Source organism: Tamandua tetradactyla, chromosome 13 (genome assembly GCF_023851605.1).
Source record: "Tamandua tetradactyla isolate mTamTet1 chromosome 13, mTamTet1.pri, whole genome shotgun sequence".
Taxonomy (NCBI): Eukaryota; Metazoa; Chordata; class Mammalia; order Pilosa; family Myrmecophagidae; genus Tamandua; species Tamandua tetradactyla.
The window spans coordinates 41,573,406-41,595,204 of NC_135339.1; the positions used below are offsets into that span (position 1 = coordinate 41,573,406).

Consider the following 21,799-nt stretch of genomic DNA (forward strand, 5'->3'; position numbering starts at 1 on the left):
AAGACAGTGATATTCAGTTGTATATGTTTTAAATGATAATAGCACTGATGGTCAGATATTTTTCTTTTATTTTCTTAAGGAAGTGTTCAGATAAAATTCTGCAGTTAAAATTTATATACCCGCTTGCGACCTTCAAACAAATTAGCTAACTGCTCTACTTTAGGAAATCCAGTTTAGTTCTTGGAGCTGAAACCACAATAGAAATAACATTCTGAGAAAATGAAACATAATGGGTAGATTATATGATCATACCTAAACTACATCATTTTTCTCATAATTTCTAATGGCAATTCAGGAGCAGCTGACAAATACTTGATGAGACTGAGTATTATTATAATTACCTGCTTGGTTATATATACATTAATGGAAGCACAACCGAAACTTGCTAAGGTTTCAGTTTCATATCAGAATTGCATTAAAAGTTCAGCATATAAAAGGAAAAAACTACAATTCTGTTATTTCATTATAGATAAGACAATGCATTCTTTGTTGACATGTTACAAGTAGAAGTGTAAAGAAAGATAAGGCAAATATCAGGCATAGAAGTCTGCTTAATTATGAAGATTGCCTTACTACAGCATTTATTTACTAGGCAATTGTTCCAATCTTAACTTTTCCTTTCTATGATAAATACTGTGAAATTTTTTCTTGCTTCTACAGTGGAAAGGTCTTAATGTCATTCTTCACACTATTTTAAACCACGTGTGCATCTATATACCACCCTCACTAGTGAAATTAAAATAAACTGTCTCTGGAAAGTTTCCTCTTCATTTAAAATACACATTTTGCTTTTTTGCTGCTGCTCAGAAATTAGTTGTGGCCTTTCTATTAATTCAGTGGATCTTTAGTGATCACCCACTATGCCACATACAGCACTGACAAAAATAATTAATTCGTGGTCCCTACCCACCATCTAGAAAACCACTAGAAAAACAAAGTCAGCTTCTATTGTCAAAAAGATAGCCAAAAACTACCCTCAGATTTGTTAGAGGAAGGTATTTTAGCAGTAGAAGTCATAAGACCTTGGGTAACTGGTCTTTCTTCATTGTATGTCACCAAAATTAAACAAAAACCATAATTACAAGCACATGGAAATCTAAAATACGAAGAATTAATTAACGTGTTACTTTATACATCAGTCTGTAAGACTGATAAAACCTCAAAATTTTAACATTACACTGTTTGGAGAGACCTTAGGAATGGGGTAAAAACACATAGTGACAAGCTACTGCTTGTTATTCTTTTGTTCTTATTGTTAAACCCATTGAAATATGAGGCCTACCAAATTGAACTGGAACTCAGGTCTCCAGACCCACCTCAAAGCTGTGTCCTCCCTTTGTTGTCAAATAGTTACATCAATCATGTGTGCCTACATTTTCAAAGATATAACCAGGAACCTGAATATGTTTCATTGGTATACAAAAATAGCATTATATCATTCTGCTAAAAATGCAATCATTACAACTTTTTCTTAAAGATGCAATTATATGGAATTAGACTGTGGCTTCTTTTTGGCCCATGTTTTATGGTTCTATTGAAAATAGATGTTATAATAGCTTCCTCTTTCCTAAATTCACAGGCATCTTACACTAGCAAATATTGCTTTAATTGCCAGTTAGCCAAAAACCTATTCTTAATCTAACATTCCTGTCATCCTTTTCATATAATCATAAAGTGACAATTACCAAAAGCCCACAAGATGTCATGTTTCATTAAATTAAAACCAAATTTAAAAAGTTTATATTTCACCATGAAGGAAACTGTGACTCTACAATATCAGAAACTTGCTTGTGGAAACCACTCAAACTTCTTTGCTGTTTGTTTTGTTATGCATCTACACACTTTTCCTCCTCCATATTGGAGACCTTATTTTAAACTGTTTTTTAAATTCACATCTTGAGGATCCAGACATATATTCCTCAGAATATGTTCAGAAAAAAATGTGTATAATGCTTATTGAAATGGTTAACACATATTAAAAATGCATTTGTAATTGAAATCCATTTGTATTGTGAAGTTGCATCCTTTGGATAACTCAGGGGGGCCCAGCTTTTTTGGAGAAAGGTGCTGGAATTTGGCCAGCCATGGCATTTCTACTCAACAGTCAGACACACTTTAGAAACTGGTGTGATTTTTCTAGATTTTGTTTTGTTTTCAAACTTGCTCATTGCTAAGTTTGTAACCAGTTTTCTTCCACTCATGACTACTGAGTATTTCTGACAAGAATTGAAGAAACTGATATGAAGAGAGAAAAATCAATAAATTAGGAGACCTCTCTTTTCAGTCTCCTAATTGAATCTAAGCAAACCCTTTCTCTCTTTTTCTTAGGATTCCTGTGCTGACAATGAGTATATTGTGACTGCTTCAGTGATTTCACTATCCCAGCAAAGGAAATTACCCCCAGAAACCTTAAAATATGGAAGCCAAGTTTAACATTTTAAAAGCTGATTTTATAGGCTTTTTCCATGGGGCTTTTTACAAGCCTGTCTTTCAAAGAATCCAATTAACTGATTTTCTCTGATGAGGAACACAACTCCATTGAACCATTTTACAAAACTCTGGATTTATGATAGTTCAAGTAAGGAAATTGAATGTATTCTCTCTGTTGCTAAATCCTCTCTAAAGCCTTCAAAACTCATAGGATTTCTTGTGTTCAAGATGACTTTGTAGTGATTTCTCAAGAGACTTCCAAAGGGAACAAAATCGCATCCATTCTGGGTGTTTCCATCTGGGAATTTTTAATTCAGTTGACAATAATTCAGTTCAAAAACAACATACCATGGAGTTTTGGCTGTGCATGCTGTGGAATTCCTCCTTTGCTCTTTCATGAAGCACTTACAAGAACTAATGCCAGATACACAAGTTTCAACTTTTATTGTAATATGCACTTCCAGATATCTCAAAGTATTTTATACTAGTATAGACTGCAAAACATAATTCTTTACAATTAAACTGTGATGGATTTTAAAAACTCAAAGTAAATATGAAAGTGAGGACATGAATAACTTTGTTTAAATTCCTAGATGGGCTGCTTTGTAGGGAATAAATATATGCAATAAGCAGATTACCTATTGTATATTCCTATAATGAAAGCAAAAGTTATCGAAGCTTTTTTTTACCTTCCAGCCTAAGAAGAAAATGCAGTATAGACCTGTTAATGGCCTTAAAAAAAAAACAGAGTAAATTACCTTTTTTTTTTTTTTTTTAGCCATTCTGATAGGTATGTAGTGATATATCACCGTGGCTTTAATTTTCACTTCCCTAGTGGTTAATGATGTTGAACACTCTTTCTTGTGTTTATTTCCTTCTATATCTTCTTCAGTGAAATGCTTCTTACTTAGCATTTGCTTATGTTCCATGGGTTGTTTTTCTTTTTATTTTTGAGTTTTATGAGTTCTTTATATATTCCAGATGCAAGTTTTGTTAGATATAAGTTTTACAAATACTCCCCCACCACATACACACACACACACACACACAATCACCTTCTTTAGCCTAGCTTTCATCGTCATCTTTACAAGGTCTTTTACAGAGTCAAATTTTATATATTGTTAAATTCACATCTAACTATTTACTTTTTGAGGAACTATAAATGATATTGCATTTTTAATTTTAATGCCTACATATCCATTGCTTGTATATAGAAATACAATTGATTTTTTTTTTTTTACTCCTAGCATTTATTTACTACTTGTGCGAAACTTGGGTTGGCCATCACCACGAATAAAGGACGTGTCAGTAGAAAAGAAAGAAGGAGACGAAGAAGAAACGACCATACAAGCAGCTCAGGGGGAAAAACTTGAAGAGAGCTGTAGACATCCCGGTCTGGTAAAGAAAAGAAGCAAAGTAGAAGAACAAGGGAAAATCAAGTCTGTCAGTTCACACCGCAATTGAGGAGGGGGTGCACCATTCCTGGAAGTACTGCAATACCAGGTCGATGTGTGGAGTGGATGGAGCAAGCTCCTATTCCATCTCCCTGTTCCAAAAATCCATTTAATATATTGTCCTCAGATAGAGGACGTATCAGATATTAAACTGATAAGAACAGATATTACACTTGATCTTAGCCAAAAGGCCAAGAAGCGATGGAAATACAATTGATTTTTGCATTTTACTTTGTATTGTGTGACCCTATTCTATAAATTATTTAGGGAAATGCTGCTTTATTAAAACACAGAGCTGTTGCAGGTGACCCAAGGTCTTCTACACCACATAGGGAGGCCCTGGTTTAAAAGGCTGAAGAAAAGTGAAATGCAGAGAACTGAAGACCGTCCAGCTAGTAGTAGTATGCACACCTGCTGCTAAAATGGTTCATTTCTTCCTAAAATAAAATAACTCAATTCCTAATGCTCCCTTTCCAATCCATTTCTTTGGGAAATATCTACTTTGAATATCTGCCTTTAATTTGACTGTTGTAGCCCCAAATATATTGCAACGATCATGATATATGTCACAAGGAATACATAGTTTTATCATAATAACTGTCCCTGTGGACTTAATAGTCCTGTACTTTCTCAAGATGTAACACCCAGTCATAATCAGTCAGTGATCACACTATTTTTTTCTGAAGTGCTCACATGCAATCTTATCGTCCCTGTCAAAACACAAGAATTATTATTCACAGAGGTTTCTATCTGAGAAAATTTTTTAGACTTTTTTATCAAAGACATTACAAAGGCTACCTCATTTGAGAAATGGTAAATAGTTGTTTTTGTTTGTTTATTTGCTTTTGTATGCTGTATGGCAAGGTCACATTTCATTATTTTTCCATGTGAGTATTCTATTGTTGCAGCATCAATTGTTGAATTTTTGTTTGTTTGTTTTGCTTGTTTGTTTGCTTTTGGGAAATGCTTGGACAGGGAACTGAACCCAGGCCTCCTGCATGGCAGGCAAAAATTCTACCACTGTCTACCCTTGCACCTCACATTTGACAAATAGTTTTTGCATTGAAATGAGGTTGTTTTCTGCAAACATATCCAGTTATCTGCCCTATTCATTCTTAGTCAATCCCAAAAGTGATACTAAGTCTTCACTCTACATTTTGAGGACAAAAAAGCAAGAACAGCCCAATCATTCTTTTCTCTTTGGAAGCTGAGATCCTTCGTTTCTTCTTGAACAGATAAACATCATGTTTAACAATATCTCTGTTTACTCTATCTACACACTATCTGACATGCAATCAAGAACTCACTCAAGACTTCTGGGAAGATGGCAGAATAGGATATGTCAAGGTCACCCTAGCTCAAAGGAACAGCTAGACAGAAAAACACCTGGGACAGTGATTCCAGAGTACAGGTGACCCGAGAAGGTCTTCTACACCACATGGGAGGCCCTGGTTCAAAAGGCTGAAGAAGTGAAATGCAGAGAACTGAAGACCATCCAGCTAGTGCAAACAGTCTAAAGCACCCCTTTCCAAATGGAGCCCCAGAGGAATGCACAGAATGGGAGATGACTAGAAAGTAAGCCAAGCCTTGCTCCTTGCATGCATCACTCACACACAACACCCACTTCCCCACCACACCCCCGCCATACCTCATGCAGGCGTACACCCGTGTACCACCTCCTTGCAGCTGTGCATCCACACCAGGCCCCCCTGGATCCCACATGACCTACACATGCATGCCCCATCCCCACAACACACAACAACAGATTTGAAGGGGCAGAAGAAAGAATAAGTGAACTAGAGGACAGGACAACTGATTTCAAAAACACAAAAGAAGAAATGGCAAAAAGTATGGAAAACTTTGAATGGGATCTCAGGGAAATGATGGACAAAATGAAGCACGCAAATATAAGAATTATTGGTGTCCCAGAAGGAGAAGAGAAGAGTAAAGGACTGGGAAGATTCGTTGAGGAGTACATGGGGGAAAACTTCCCAACTCTTATAAGAGATATAAATATGCAAATCAAGGAAACCTGACAAACCCCAAATACAATAACTCCAAATAGGCCTACTCCAAGACACATACTAATCAGTCTGTGAAATGTTGAAAGGAAGCAGAAAATCCTCAAAGTGGCAAGAGGAAAGTGATCTACTGCATACAAGGGAAACCACATAAGACTGAGCTCAGACTACTCAAAAGGTACCATGGAGGCGAGAAGGCAGAGTTATGATATATTTAAGGTCATGAAAGGGAAAGACTTCCAGCCAAGAATTATGTACCCAACCAAACTATCCTTCAAAAGTGAGGGAGAGATTAAAATTTTCAGACAAACACACACTGAGAGAATTTGCCAACAAGAGAGAGAGGCCCTACTAAAAATACTAAAGGGAGATCTGTTAGGTAAAAAAGAAAGTCAGGACAGGGAGGTCTGGAGGAGGGCACAGAGTTGAAGAGTACCAGTAAGGGTAACTTATGGGATAAAAAGGAAGAGGGAAAGGAATACGTAGGTCTGACAAATAAAGTCCAAAGGATAAGATGGTAGATTCAAGAAATACCTTTACAGTAGTAACTTACAAGATACAGATTGGCAGAATGGATTAAGTAACATGATCCAGCCATATGCTGCTTACAAGAGACTCATCTTCGACCCAAGGATAAAATAGATTGAAAGTAAAAGGATGGAAAAAGGTGTTCCATGCAAGCTGTGACCAAAAGAAAGCAGAAGTAGCTACACTAATATCAGATAAAATAAGCTTTCAATTGTAAAGATATTGTAAGAGACAAAGAAGGACACCATGCATTAATAAAAGGGACAATTCACCAAGTAGAAATAACAATCATAAATGTCTATTTTCCCAATCAAGGAGCTCCAAAGTACCTGAGGCAAATATTGGCAAAACTGAAAGGAGTGATAGATGTGTCTACATAACAGTGGAAGATGTAAATACATAACTCTCCTCTATAGACAGAACAACCAGGCAGAAGATCAGCAAGGGAATAGAAAGCTTAAACAATTTGATAAATGAATTATACCTAAATAACATATATTCATTGTTACACCCCAAAGCACCAAGGATATATATTCTTCTCCAGTGCACATGGAACATACTCCAGGATAGATCATAAGCTAGAGCACAAAATGGGACTTTATAAATTTTTAAAAAATTAGTTATTCAAAGCACTTTATCTGATCTCAATGGAATGAAGTTGCAAATATATGGAGATTAAATAACATACTCTTATACAACCAGTGTCTCAAAGAAGAAATTGCTAGAGAAATTATTAGCTATCTAGAGACTAATGAAAATGAGAATATGACATATCAGAACATATGAGATGTAGCAAAGGCAGTGCAGAGATACTAAGAAATAATAAAGAACAAAATCAAGGATGTAAGTGCCTACCTGGAGGAACTAGAGAAAAAAACAGCAAACTAACCTCAAAGAAAATAGAAGAAAAGAAATAACAAAGATTAAAGGTAATGTAAATTAATTGAAGAACAAAAGAACTATAGAAAGAGTCAATAAAACCAAATGTTGATTCTTTGAGCATATCAATAAAATTTATGGACCTCTATAGCTAGGCTAACACAGACAAAACAAGAGAGGATATAAATAAACAAAATCAGAAATGAGAGGGGGTGTCATTAAAATAGACCCTGAAGAAATTTTTAAAAAAAGCACAAGAGGATACTATGAACAACTACAGGCCAACAAACTGGACAACTTAGAAATAATTGACAAATTCCTAGAAACACATGAACAAGCTACACTGACTCAAGAAGAAATAGAAGGTCTTAACAAACTAATCATAAGTAAAAAAATTCAGTCAGTTTTCAAAAATCATCCTACAAAGAAAAGCCTAGAGCCAGATGGCTTCACAGGGGAATTTTATCAAAAATTCCAAGAAGAACTAACACCAATGCTGCTCAAATTTTTCCAAAAAATTGAGGAAAACAGGAACTCTGCCTAACTCATTTGATGAAACCGATATCATTCTAAAACCAAAACCCAGGAAACATGCTATCAGAAATGAAAACTACAAGCTAATCTCCCTAATGAACAAAGATGCAAAAATCCTCAACAAATTACTAGGAAATCAAACTCAGCAACATATTAAAAGATTACACATCACAATCAAGAGGAATTTCTACTAGGAATACAAGGTTTGGTTCAGCACAAGAAAATCAATTGATGTAATACAGCACATCAACACAGCATATTAAATTGAAAGGGAAAAATCGCATGATCATTTTGAGTGCTGTTGAAAAAGCATTCGACAAAATTTAACAATCTTTTCTGATAAAAACTTCAAAAGGTAGGAATCAAAGGTAACTTCCTGAATATGATAAAGGACATATATGAGAAACCCATAGCCAGTATCACACTCAATGGTGAGAGACTGAAAGCCTTTCCCCAAAGATTGGGAATGAGACAAGGACGCCCACCGTCACCACTATCACTCAACATTGTACTAGAAGCTCTAGCTAGAGCAATCAGGTAGGAAAAAGAAAAAAAAAAAGTCATCCAAATTGCCAAATTGATAAGGAAGAAGCAATTTTCATTATTTGCAAATGACATGATACAGGAAAAACCTAAGAAGTCTATGACAAAGCTTCTTGAGCTAATAAATGAAGTCAGCAAGGTGATGGTATATAAGATTAATGTGCAAAAATCAGTAATGTTTCTATACACAAGCAGTGACCAGAGAAGTCAATCAAGGAAAAATTCTATTCAAAATAGCTACTAAAAGAATAAAGTATCTAGGAATAAACTGAACTAGGATGTAAAGGACCAGTATACCAAAAACCTCATTACATTGCTAGAAGGAATAATAAAATATTTAAATAGGTGGAAACTTCCTTGCTCATGGATAGGAAGATAAAATGTATTTAAGATGTCAATTCTACCCAAATTGATCTACAGATTCAACACAAGAGCAATCAAAACTCCAACAACACACTTTGAAGACTTGGAAAAGCTAGTTATTAAATTCATTTGGAAGGGAAAGAGACATCGAATAGCTAAAAATATCCTGAAAAAGAAGAACAAAGAAGGAGGATTAACACTTTCTGATTTCAAAGCTTATTTATAAAGGCACAGTGGTCAAAATAGTATGGTAGTGGCTAAGATAGAAGTATTGACCAATGGCATGAAATCAAAAGCATGGAAATAGACACCAAATCTATGGTCAACTGATCTTCAACAATGCTCCCAAATCTACTGAACTGGGACAAAATAATCTTTTCAGTGAATGGGCATGGGAGAACTTGATATCAATAGCCAAAAGAATGAAAGAGGACACTTACCTTATACCCTATACAACAATTAACTCAAAGTGGGTCAAAGACCTAAATATAAGAGCCGGTACCATAAAACTCCAAGAAAATATAGGGAAACATTTTCAAGATCTAGTAAAAGGAGGTAGCTTCCTATACTTTCCACCCAAAGAAGAAGCAATGAAAGAAAAAATAGATAAATACGAACTCCTCAAAATGAAACGCTTTTGTGCCTCAAGAGACTTTGTCAAAAAGGTGAAACTCAACGGGAGAAAATATTTGGAAATTACATATCAGATAAAGGTTTGTTATCCAGTATACATAAAGAAATTATACAACTAACAACAAAAGAACAACCCAATTATAAAATGGGTAAAGATTATGAATAGGCATTTTTTCAAAGAACCAATATAGATGGCTAAAAAAGCACATGAAAGATGATCATCTTCATTAGCTATAAGGAAAATGCTCATCAAGACTACAACGAGATATCACCTCACACCTATAAGAATGGCTGCTATTAAACAAACAGGAAACTACAAATGTTGATGAGGATGTGGAGAAATTCTTATGCACTGCTGGTGGGAATGTATAATGACATAGCCTCTATGGAAAACAGTCTCTGGTTCCTTAGAAAACTAAGTATTGAGTTGTCCTGTAACCAACAATTCCACTAATCAGTATATACCCAAAAGAGCTGAAAGCAGTGACACAGACATTTGCACACCAATGTTCACAGCAGTATAATCCACAACCACCAAAAGATGGTAACAATCCAAATCTCCATTAATAGGTGAGTGGATAAACAAAATGTGGTATATACATAAATGATGGAATATTAAGCAACAGTAAGATGAAATGACATCCTAAAGCACATGACATGATGGATGAACACTGAGGACAGAATGCTGTGCGAAATAAGCCAGACACAAAAGGATACTGTATGATTTTGCTTTTATGACCATGGTAAAGGTCAACTCAGAGTAGTATATGGGGGACCTAGAGATACTTGGAGGTTAGAGATGGGTGAACAGTTAGTTAATGAGGTTGAATTTAAATGTATGGGAATGGACAGAAGCAAAGACAGTTCATTAGTGGGTCTATAAGTAATATTACCATATCTAGGTGAAATTATTGAAAGAGGTTGTATAGAGACATGTATCCCACTGATTAACACTACAAATATAAGTAAGTTCTTGCATGAACTACTTCAAAGCATGAATCTTGTGTAATATCAGGGCATGGGGGAAACTACTATTGCATCCTCAGGCTTGTTTAACAGGAAGATATCAACAATTCCACAGAAATACCAGGGGTAAACAATAGGGGTAAAGGGATAAGATTTAAGGGGAGGTTTGGATTTTCTGTTTGTTAAGGGTGTGCTTATCAGTTATTTTTCTCTTGGCAGCAATTAACATTGTCTAAAATTGACAGTGTTGACAGAACTGTTGGCTTTAGGCATTATCTATGATAAGGATGCCCAATGGATGGAAGTGGCTGAAGGATACAATGACTGAGAAGTAGAAAGGCAAACTGGTGTATACATAAGATTAAGTATTGTGCTGCTAGAGAAGGGAATGAAGTGTGAGGTTGGCAACACTGTGAATAATCTTGTGAGGCATTATGTAATTGAAAATAAGTGAGAAACAAGAGTAAATACTGTCTGGTCTCATTAGAAAATACTCAAAGAAAATTGGGGCCTAGACTGTAAACAGTCTTTGGTTTACAGTCACATTTAGTACAGAGCAGTAACTTATTTCTGGATATTGAAGGACTAAGCTATACTAGTATAACCTGGTATTTCCCAGGAACTTTGGGTACTATTGTGACACCTAAGACTCAGAGTAGGAGCTTTGCAGTTCTGAAGGCCAGTATTGACACATATAACAACTGTTCAAGAACTGTTAAAAGAGATCAGGCTTCAATTAAAGATAAGAATGAAGCCAATCAGGTCAGAACTAAGGTAAATCAGAATACAGGGGTAAGGAAGACGTTGTATTTCATAACTTCGCCAATTCTATGAGACCAAAGGAAGAGAGGTTTACTTTGTCCAGAACCTAAATTTTCTGTATCATGTAATCTAACTCAACCTGTCTAGATAAATCATTTAATTAACTCAAACACAGGGAGCCTAGAGTGGGAATGAGCTCTTGTAATTCTGTATAGCTGAATGTAATGCCCAGATACATCCCAGAGTATGTTGAGCCGATAATTAAAAAGTATTGACAAAGTACCCTGAGGGACAAAGGAAAAAATATGGAACTATTAAGCTTTTCCACTGGGGAAACCTGATATTGTCTCAAACATTAGGGACTCCCAAGTCAATAGTCCAACCCCTTGATCTTGAGCCTTGCTCTGGTGAAGTTTATTTATGTAACGGAGAAGCTTAGCCTACCTACAGTATGCCTATTGAATCACATCCGGAGGACTTCTTTTGTTGCTTAGATGTTTCCTCTTCCTCTCTAAGCACAACTTTGCAAGTGAAATCATTACCCTCCCCCCACTATGTGGGACATGATGTCCAGGGGTGAAAGTCTCCCTGGAGGCATGGGGATGAGCCTGGCCATGGTATAGTGGTATATGACAATACCTTCCTGACCAAAATAAGGTTATCAGTGGCTGAGAGAGTTCAAATAGAGTTGAGAATCTACCCTGGAAGTCTTACTCAAACTTCAGCTAGATACTACTAGTTATTATGGTTTTCCAAACCCCAACCAAAACCATTCCTATCAAACCTAAAGAACACCTAGGGCTTTATCTGAGATTCTACAAAGGTTCCATGCACTGTGATTACTTTCCAGAAACCTACAACCTCCAGATGTGTTTCTAGGCCAGATAAGTCTTGAAACCCAGAGAGGCAGCCTCTCCAGAACATCAACTAGTTTCATTCCCCTATCCCATATCATGGACAGCCCTTTCCAACATGAAAACATTAAAAAGGGCATAGTCCGAATATCCCTAAAGATTGTATGCTGGTTTGAATCTGTGGTGGACCCCAGAAAAGCCAAGTCCTTTAATCCTCATTCAATATTGCTGGGTAGGAGGAGCATTTTGATTGTTTCCATGGAGATGTGACCCACCCAATTATGGGTGGTAACTTTTGATTAGATGATTTCCATGGAGGTATGTCTCTACCCATTGAAGGTGGAGTTGTTTACTAGAATCCTTTAAAAGAGGAAACATTTTGGAGAGAGTCCCTTTTGTAGAGCCACAAAAAAGCCAGCAGATGCCACCATGTTCAACATGTGCCCTTCCAGCTGAGAGAGAAACAATGAACTTCGTCAGCCTTCTCGAACCAAGGTATCTTTCCCTGGATGCCTTAAACTGGACATTTCCATAGACTTGTTTTAATTAGGACATTTTCTCAGCCTTAGAACTGTAAACTAGCAACTTATTAAATTTCCTCTTTTAAAAGCCATTCCATTTCTGGTATATTGCATTCAGGCAGCTAGCAAACTAGAACAGATTGGGAGAAAGATCAAAGGAGAATAACAGAGAAAATAGGAGTATGAGTATGACTGCTACATCATTATATTGATATTTCTTTTAGTTTCCAGTGGCTTGGAGCAGCTAGAGAGGAAAACTTAAAATTGTGAAATAGTAGTAACCCATGCTAAACACTAAAACCTATTCTGCCACTAATTGTAATGGTGAGCTGTGTTAGTTTGCAATCTGCCAGAATGCAATATACCAATAGCTTGAATGGCTTTTATAAAGGGAATTTAATAAGTCACAAGTTTACAGTTCTAAGGAAGTGAAATTATCCAAATTAAGGCACCAACAAGACTGACCTTCACTCAAGAAGAGTTGATGGGTCAGGAACACCTCTGTTGGCTGGGTAGTCATATAACTGGCATCTGCTGGTTCCTTGTTCCTGTGGTAGAGCTGCTCTCAATCTTTGCTCCTGTGAGCATTCCTCATTTTGCTTCTCCAGGGCTGTTTTTCATCTCTTCGCTTCTCTTGACTCTCTCAGGTTCTGGCTTGGTTAATATCTCATGACAACATCCACTGGGCTCCAAGCATCTCCAGACATCTGTGTCTCTGTTTTCCAAGTGTCAGCATCTGTGGTTTTTGTCATTTCTGGCTCTCTCCAAAATGTTTTCTCTTATAAAGGATTTCATTAAAAAATTAAGACCCACCCGGAATGGGTCGAGTCTCATCTTCATGGGGATAATCTAATCAAAAGATTCCAACCTACAGTATTGAATTAGAATTAGAAACGGCTGCTCCCACAAGATTGAATCAGGATTAAAACATGGCTTTTCGAGGGTATGTAATACTTTCAAACCAGCACAATTCATTGCTTCTTTTTTCTATATACATTATTTTTCACACAACAAAAATCATTAAAAAGAACACGTTCAAGAACTGCTTAGTGAATAAATTCCTATTAGGTACAGAATATCTGTTGAGAATAAATCTAAGGAATGCAAATTACTACAAAGTATAACTGGTACTTTCTTCAAACACCAAGAAAGCCTGTAAGCATCCTCCCAGGAAAAGCTGAAAACCAGGAATGAAAGGTCCCTCCTTTCATGCCAGTTGGGGTTCACTGTGATCAACCTCAACAACAACTTCCTTAACAGATGCAGAGGGCCTCATTTAAAATTATCTGCTGAACATGAGTCCATCGCAGAAATGGATCCCCCAGGTGCCACAAAACACAGTACTGCTTTATACAAATCCTCTGCTTATTCAATTGTTAAACTTGAAAGTTTTTGTGAGTCCATTTGGATAATTTTGATCTTTTTTCATCAGATAGTATTCTAATATGCTGTCTGCCGGAATGCAATTTACCAGAAATGGAATGATTTTTAAAAAGGGGAATTCATTAAGTTGCTAGTTTACAGTTCTAAGGCCAAGATAATGTCCCAATTAAAGCAAGTTTACAGAAATGTCCAATCAAAGTTATCCATGGAAAGCTACCTTGGTTCAAGAAGGCCGCTGAAGTTCAAGGTCTCTCCCTCAAGTGAGAAGGGCACATGGTGAACACAGTCTCTCCTGGCTTCCTTTCATGAAGCTCCCTGGGAGGTGTTTTCCTTCTTCATTTCCAGAGGTGGCTGCCTGGTGGGATTCTTGTGGCTGTGTCGTTCTGCTCTCTCAGAATCTCCCACTTTCTCCAAAATGTTTCCTCTTTTATAAGATTCCATTAAACTAATCAAGACCCACCCAAATGGGTGGAGACACCTCTCCACCTGATGCAGCTTAACAACCACTCTTGATTGAGTCACATCTCCAGGGAAATGATTTAATTACAGATTCAAACATGCGTACTGAATAGGGATTAGAAGAAATGACTGCCTTTACAAACTGGAAAGAGGATTAAAACATGGCTTTTCTAGGGTACATACACCCTTTCAAAACAGCACAGATAGTAATTGAATTGGTGTGAAAATCAGTCTTGAAGTAGGAATAAGTGTTCTAGAAGAAATCAAGACAACTGTAACATTTAGCCAGGAATCTCGTTAAAAACTGTCCCCAAGTTACAGTAAAGAGAAAAAGAAGAAAAAAACCCACATTTATAACCTGCTCCTTCATTCATCTATCACATTTTTTCACTTTGCTCAGATTCAGAAAAATGTGAATAATGCATAAGCTCAAAATTTCTCCTCACTTGTGTTAGTAACTCCACACTGTGTTTGCTGCTATCTTAGACATGAAACATTACTAATGAGCATCTCCGGGGCCCTACATCCTTTCTCTTTCCCCTGTTGTTAGGTAGAGTGCCCTGTTTTGAAAGGTCCAGGTCTGAAGATCTATGCCATACTTTTATTTAATACACAGAAATTTTTTTTTAATGTTCCATACATTTTAGGATTTCTTACATCAGCAATTTTCAAGTTAATGTTTCATCTGTGTTGTTCCCTGATCCTCCCTTTTACATTTATAGACATTTACTAGGTATTTGTCATGTGCCTGAAACTGTGCTGGTAGCTTTACAAGCAGCTTCTCATTTAATCCTCACACCATCCTATGAAGGAGTTTCTATTATTAGTTCTACTTTACAGATGGGGAAGTAAAGTCTCAGGGAGGTTCAGTGACTGTTCCAAGGTTACAGAACAGCAACAGAGCTGGGGTTTTCATTCAGTGCTCTGCCATCAGAACCCACAAAAATTCTATACCTCTTTGTATTTCTTTGTCTTTCTCTATTCTCTAGTAAGGGGATCATGAATATTAGACTTTTGAATGACGAGAGCTGAATTATGACAGCAAAATGTTGGACTAGAATAACCTCATTCCCTTATAGAAATTAAATGGCAGCTGCACTGATGAGGCAGAGGAACAGCTTTGTACATAATGCTGCCCAGCAGTTCTCAAAGCGTGATCCCCAGGTCATCCACATCAGCATTCCAGGCTAACGTGTTACAAGTTCAAATTTTGGTGTCCCAACTCAAACGCGATATATCAAAAACTCCAGGAAAACAGCTTGATATACTTTAGCAAGTTTTCGATTGATTCCTAAAATTGAGAATGTGTGCTATAGGCTAGGGGTCAGCAAACTAATGCCCACAGGCTAAATTCACTCCTACCCCTGACTCTTGTTTTTGTAGTTTGGCCACTACAGAAGCACAAACGGGTAGGATGAATTGTCAAAGTTCTCCAAACACCTCTTCCATTGAAATGGATGGAATTTCTAATATATATAAATATTAGCTTCCAATATATATAATGGATGGAATTTCTAATATGTATTAGTTTCCAATATATAGTTCAGCATGCTGGTTTGAAATGAAATGAAAATGGAAAATAACTTCAGAGGCAAAACCATGGAGGCTGAGGTCTGAAGTCAAGAAGCCTTGGGCCAGGAGAGCAGACCCACCCAAGCCCGTGGAGAGTGTGAGTTTGCCCCAAAGGCAGAGGATGGGCCTTCCACCTCATTGCAGTGGAAATGTCATGCCGCCTCAGGCCTTGGAGAGGGTGAAGCACCTTCCTTGGGGTTTGGGGAGAGCCTGGCTGCCACCACATGGAGGGGTTGAGCATGTGCCCCGGACATGGCAGAGAGCCCGGGTGTGGTCCCAATGCTTGGAGAGGGTGGAACCGAGAAAACAGTGGTTACCCAGTGCCCCCCAAGTTTGCATGCAGAGAGAGGCAAGCCACTGCATAAGCCCATGGAAAGGGTGGGACTGCTGCTTTCTAAAGCCCTGAGGATAAATGACTCTCAGACTTTGAAATCTAATGGACTTTGCCCTGCGGGTTTTAGAAACTGTATGGGTCCGGTGACACCTGTGTTCTTTCCTCCCTATGGAAATACGTTGTATCCCATGACTGTTTCTCCTTTGTATGTTGGCAGCAAATAACTTGTTATGAGTTTTCAAAGGTTCAGAGATGGAGGAGAATTTTGCCTTAAGACAGATCATGATTGTAATTAACTTTGAGATTTTGTACTGGTTTTATCCTTATATTGTATTTGTAATGTTACTGAAGTAGCTTAAGGTTCTCTGATATTGTTATGGAATGAATATATTTTGTACATGGGGAAAACATGTCTTTTTTAGGGTTCAGAGGGTGGAACATGCTGATTTGAAATGATGTATGTACCATAGAAGAGCCATGTTTTAATCAAAATCCCATTTTGTAAAGGCAGCCGTTTCTTCTAATCCCTATTCATTACCGTATGTTTGAAACTGTAATTAGATCATCTCCCTGGGGACATGATTTAATCAAGAGTGGCTGTTAAACTGGATTAGGTAGAGGCGTATCTCCACCCATTTGGATTAGATTCAAAAGTCCTATAAAAGAGGAAACATTTTGGAGAATGAGAGATTCAGAGAGATTCAGAGAGAGCAACACTACAAAGCAGAGAGTCCACAGCCAGCCACCTTTGGAGATGAAGAAGGAAAATGCCTCCCGGAGAGCTTCATGAAACAGGAAGCCAGGAGAGAAAGCTAGCAGATGACACCCTGCTCGCCATGTGCCCTTCCAGCCAAGAGAGAAACTCTGACTGTGTTCACTATGTGCCTTTTCACTTGAGAGAGAAACCCTGAACTTCATGGGCCTTCTTGACCAAGGTATCTTTCCCTGGATACATTTGATTGGACATTTCTAGTGACTTGTTCTAATTGGGACATTTTCTTGGCCTTAGAACTGTAAACTAGCAACTTATTAAATTCCCCCTTTAAAAAGTGATTCCCGTTTCTGGTATATTGCACTCCAGCAGCTAGCAAACTAGAACACTCACCTATAATAATAAGTGAGTTTTATAAGGTTCTTATGACATTATTCAATTCAAAACCATCATTTTGATTCACTGTCTATTTGTATTAACTATCTATTACACATATTTCATAGTGATTTTGAGAAAGAATTCAAAGGAAAAATGAGTGAAAACAATACTTCAGTTGTCCCATATTCATTTATTTTCACTATCTCCTAAAATAAATTTCAATAAAAGCAGCATAGTTAATGGAAAGAGCACTAGATCCATGATTGGGAATCTAGATTTTACTCATAGCTCTGATAATAATTATCTCCTTAAAATTTGTCCCAGTAATGACCAATATGTTCCAGGTACATAAGTAATAAAGTTAACATTTAAGAAGATATTGAAAGGAAAGTATGTGCTGCATGTAGTTATTCCAGTTGATAAAGAGGCTCCTAAATTAAACAAGGCTCCCCAACTTTACATGCCCCAGTGTGCACCTGTTACCTACTTGACTTCTTTTGCTAACCTGAATTGAATCTGTCTATTTACTTGACTGACTTCTTGAGTTTGAAACTAAGTTTCCCGAATGCAATAATTAGTTTGTGCATAGTTCTTATTCAGTTGCCTTAGTATAAGATCTGACCCATATCAGGTACTCTAAAAATATCTGTTCATCATTGATTGTACACTTTGGATGATTACATGGTATGGGCATATATAATATATATCAATAAAAATAAATAACTAAAAAAAGATCAAAGGAGAAGGTGGAGTTTTAAAAGAGAAGACAGGATTTAACAAACAAGTATGACTCCTGAATCATTATATTGATATTTCTTTTAGTCTCCAGTGTCTTGGAGTGGCCAGAAGGAAAAACCTAAAATTGTGGACCTGTAACCCATACCAAACTCTGAAATCTGTTCTGTAACTATTTATTGTGCTGTGCTTTGAGACTTATTGCTCTTTTGCATATATGTTTTTTTCATAATAAAAAAAAATCTGTTCATGAAAGAATAACCTCTTCTCATTCTAAAATATAACATATTGCATCCAATTTTATGTATTTTTATGTACCCATCTATATTCATAATATCATTCTTAAATATATATTATTTCATCCCATTCTTTTATATATATACATACACATGCATGTAGATATTATGTATAGAAAGCAGCAAAGACTAATGACAACAGGTTTTACAACAGAAGTGTCTGTTGTTTACAATTAATTGGTACAATTGTTCTTACTGACACAGATATCTATCTGATATCATCTCTGATACATGCTAACTAGTGATTTATATTATTGTCTCCCATCACCAATCCCCACCTCAGTGATTCATTTATTCACCCGATTCCAAAAGCAATTTCCCCAATGTGAGTCCAATATGTATTTGAAAAATGTGGTTATTCCCAAGAAGAAAACTTCAAATGTCATTTGAGCCTATCCAAAGACAGCCTTAGATCATAAATCTTATGTTCAAAGTTTGATGTACAACCAAATTGAGCTTACAGGCCAAACCAAATCAGGCTTCTAAAATAGAATTGTAAGCCTAGATTATCCTTACAAATAAGGTTGTAGCTCACATATTTTAAAAAATAAACAAGTATGCTCTTACATTAAATGTAATACTGTCTGGGATTCTTCTGTCAGTTACTGATTGTTCTGGTTTACACTTGTTTCCATCCTTGTTCAGTTGGCTGACACGGTATGCACTAAAGTTGCTGTGTGCCCAGCTACATCCTTTTGGCTATGGTGGAATGCATGACCTTCCTTTTGCAGCATTCCTCCTTCTTTTTGACTCATCAAGTCCTCCTGCTTTCAACGAACCTTTCATGAAAGTCTTCTTTTCTTTCCAAAACATTAACCAATGTTAATGTTTAACCAACTAAACATTAACCAATACAGGGGCAGTTCCTCTATCTAGTGTTATATATTTAATGGACAGTGCAGAATGAGAGAGTGCCAAATGGGAGAGTGCAGGAAGGGGCAGTAAAGTTCCATACTTACAAAAAAAAATTTCCAGGCATAAACTAGTGATATATTTTTTTTCTTCTAAATTTACAGAATAAGTATGATCACTATAACACTTCAAAGTCCTGTGTTCTTAAAGAAAATAACTATAAATAAAATGTGTAGGCAATTTCAAACAACTATAACAAAAGTAATGTACTACCCTTGACACCTGGGGCTAGCAGAGTCAAGTCTGCAAATTTTCTTTCTTATAAGTCTTATGAGGCAGTGCGTTTCAACATAAAGAGCTCACAGGTTAAATTCCAAACTGATTTTGCACAAGACATATCACTGGATGTAAGGGTAAACAGCAGAGAGAGTGCATTGCATGTATGCAAAATTAAATGTATATTTATATAGCTATGTTTTTATATTTATATATAAATATATGAATAAATATTTATATTTTTAGAAAGCCAATTTTACAATGACATTCTTTCCTTACAATACTCTTATTTAGCGATAGATCTTCTCCAGGAAGAGACAAAGTAAACAGAAATGTTACTTTTTAAAGTTATATGTACAGAGATGAAAGTCAGGAAATGCTGTTGTCCCTTAGAGATAAAATTTGTAAACCAATAGCAAGGTAAACCAAAAGTTTTAGTCTATGGAATAACATTTTCTTCCATAGTGAACATAGTGAACATAGATGAGTAGTTTACTCCATCTATGAGTCTTTAAGAAGAGTGCTAAAATCAAAATCATCGTGGTGTTCAACATTTTCCAAGTCAAATTCCTACTAATATCAATGCTGGAGTCCTGACAATTCTGAGGGAGAGTTAGTATCAAATATATTACATTCCCTCCATTTACACAAGAGAGCTAATTTGTCAAAATGAAAAATGTATCACCCCAATGTGCTTTACTTAGGAGGGTCCTCTTAAGACCTCTGGAAATAAATATCAATAAACCTAAAATCACAACTTGACAGACCAAGAGGAATTCTTATTTTTTTTTACACAACTAGAGAAGAAAATAGTAAGAACCATCATAATTGGATGGCAAAATATGCATGGAATAATATGTTATAAGATGAAATATTGATTTAAAATTAAGTCCACGCACTTCCCAAAAAACAAACAAGCAAAATGAACAAAAAATTCAACAAATGGTGCTGCAATAAAGGAATACTCTCATGGAAAAACCATGAAATGTGACCCCATCCTACAGCATGCCCCCCCCAAAAAAATTAAATGAATTAATTATTTTAGCTGTATATGTGTAAATATGCATACTGTGAATACTTGATGGCTTTCTAGATTAAGCCATAGCTGGTGGGCATGACAAACGTAGTATATGTAATTACAAAATGTGACAAGGTTGGGACTTTTTCTCAAACACAGCTTAATGATGAACTCCATTTCACCATCTGAGGTATTCCATTTTTTTTTGAGGGGCACAGAGAACAGTTTTACCTGCAAAGTTTTCCTTCTGACTGTTTGAGCTGCCATACATAGATAATGTCCACATTAAAAACACCGGAACTGGGTGAGCCACGGGTGGCTTAGTGGCAGATTCTCACCTGCCATGCCAGAGACCCGGGTTTGATTCCCAGTGCGTGCCCAAGTGAAAAAAAGAAAAAAAAAAAGATACTATTTACAGTTACTTAAAAAATACTTGGGTATAAATCTAAGAAAATACATACAGGGTATATAGGTAAAGACTATATAAACTGATTAAATAATTCAAGAAAGGCAAATATAGATACATATTGTAGATCATAAATTGGAAAACTTCACATAAGAAAAGCCCCAATTCTACTCTTATTGAAATACAAGTTTAAAACAAATCATATCAAAATCCCAGCATGAGTTTTTTTTATAAAGGCAAGATTATTCTACAATTCATAGAGAAGGGCAAAGAACTAAATCAGCTATTTGGAAAAAGAATTATAAGGCCACTATATTTTATGACTTATCATATATCCACAGGAATCAAGATTGCATAGTATTAGTAGAGAGACAGATAAATAGACTAATTCAATTGAATTCAGAAGCCAGAAATATTTCCAAGAAAAGATACCCCATTGATTTTTTAAATTACAGTCTTATTGAGTTATAATTTGCATACAATGCAATTTACCTATTTCCTTGTCCAATTCAGTGGTTTAAAATACATTCACAAAGATGTGCAATAATTACAATTAATTTTAGAACATTTCATCACACACACACACACACACACACATCAATGATATCCATTAGCAGTCATTCCTCTTTTAGTCCCCGACTCCCCAACCCAGCTCAGGCAACTTGTCATCTATTTTCTTCCTTTATAATTGGCTAAACCTTGAGATTTCTCTAAAAATGGAACAATGTGGTCTTCCGTGCCTGTTTTTTTTCTACTTAGCACAATGTTTCCAAGGTTCATCTATGTTGTGACTTTTGTTTATTTTTTATGGCTGTAGAGTATTCCATTGTATGGGTTAATGGCATTTTATTTTATTTATCTATTCATTCCTTAATAGATGTTTAACTATT

At 36.3% G+C, this 21,799-nt stretch overlaps 1 non-coding gene across 1 annotated transcript; it reads right to left on the reverse strand.

Moving 5' to 3' along the window:
* Positions 1 to 3,896: 3,896 nt before the first annotated feature.
* Positions 3,897 to 4,087, reverse strand: LOC143654671 (U2 spliceosomal RNA). The gene has a single exon (XR_013161869.1). It is a non-coding gene; the product is annotated as a U2 spliceosomal RNA (small nuclear RNA).
* Positions 4,088 to 21,799: the final 17,712 nt, after the last annotated feature.